Genomic DNA, 1,338 nt, shown 5'->3' on the forward strand with positions numbered 1-1,338 from the left:
ATGCACCTACATTGGTTCTAACAGTTAGAGAGTGAGTCCGTAGATTTATTGAGGGGCTTAGTTATGGTCTTAGATTCAGTATGGCTCTAGAGTTGGAGACTGATACTTCATTTCAGCAGGTTGTGGAGATTGCTAGGAGGTTAGAGTGTATTCGGGGTGAGGAGAGGGAGGATAAGGAGGCCAAGAGGTCTCGAGGTTCTGGAGGATTCACTGGATTCTACTCTTTAGCTATGACCCATCTTGGCGGAGGCTTGGGCAGTCGGCCAGTCCAGTCCGCACTTCAGACTACTCGTGGTGCTCTAGTTAGTTAGGGACCTCAGGGTACTCATATGGGGCAGTCATCTTTTAGTGCACCACTGGCACGGGGTTCCTACAGTGGTTATTCTAGTTATCTGGCATAGACTCGGCACCAGCAGTCACGCCCGTAGAGGGGTTGTTATGAGTGTGGCGATACTAGGCACATCATGAGAGAATGTCCTAGACTCGGTAGAGGTGGATTTTATCAGAGCACTCAGGCTATGGTCCCCATGCCAGTTGCTACTCCACATGCACAACCAGCTAGGGGTGGAGGACAGGCAGGTAGAGGGCACCCTAGAGGGGGAGGCCGGTCCATTGATATACTTTCCATGGTAGAGCTGAGACCGCTGCACCAGATGGTATCATTACAGGTATGGTTTCGATTTGTCATAGAGGAGAATCAGTCTTATTTTGATCCAGTCCTATTTATCGGAGTGAGTCCTCCTATCTTACTTCACATATGGGTGTATTTCGTGATTCTTGTACTCTACTTATGTATTTACCTCTGTTAAGAGATTCTATAGTGGTATCTCGTGTCTAACATTTTGGTTTGTTCACTATTGAGAGCTATAAGACTAGAATAAACTTTTAGTTAGTCACTACCGTAAGTTTTGACATGATTTTTAGATGGTTTGGTTACGATTGTGATCTAGGTGCTCTACTGGTATGGGAAGTTTGTTACGTGTTGTGATTTTGTTTCGCGGAATTGAGTTAGTGGAAGGTTTCTGTTGGTATAATGTGTAATCTACTTGTGATTCAGAGCTGAGGATCGGAATCTCGCATTTTCGTGTGGTTTGATATGATTGAACCGGGCTACATGCCACGGTGGAGTTATATTAGGATGAGATCCTTGTGATTAGTTCATATGTTTTGATTCTCTCTAGTGGAATAGATCCGTAGTATGGTACTAATAGGGAGCTGTGCCTGTCGGACTTGTTTGATAGTTCTCCCATGCGTATCGGTTTTCATATTCAGTAATATTCGTGTTGTGCTTATTGGGTTTAGCTTACAAGGTTTGTGCCCAGGTAGCATTGGGTATTC

Source organism: Nicotiana attenuata, unplaced genomic scaffold (assembly GCF_001879085.1).
Source record: "Nicotiana attenuata strain UT unplaced genomic scaffold, NIATTr2, whole genome shotgun sequence".
NCBI lineage: Eukaryota > Viridiplantae > Streptophyta > Magnoliopsida > Solanales > Solanaceae > Nicotiana > Nicotiana attenuata.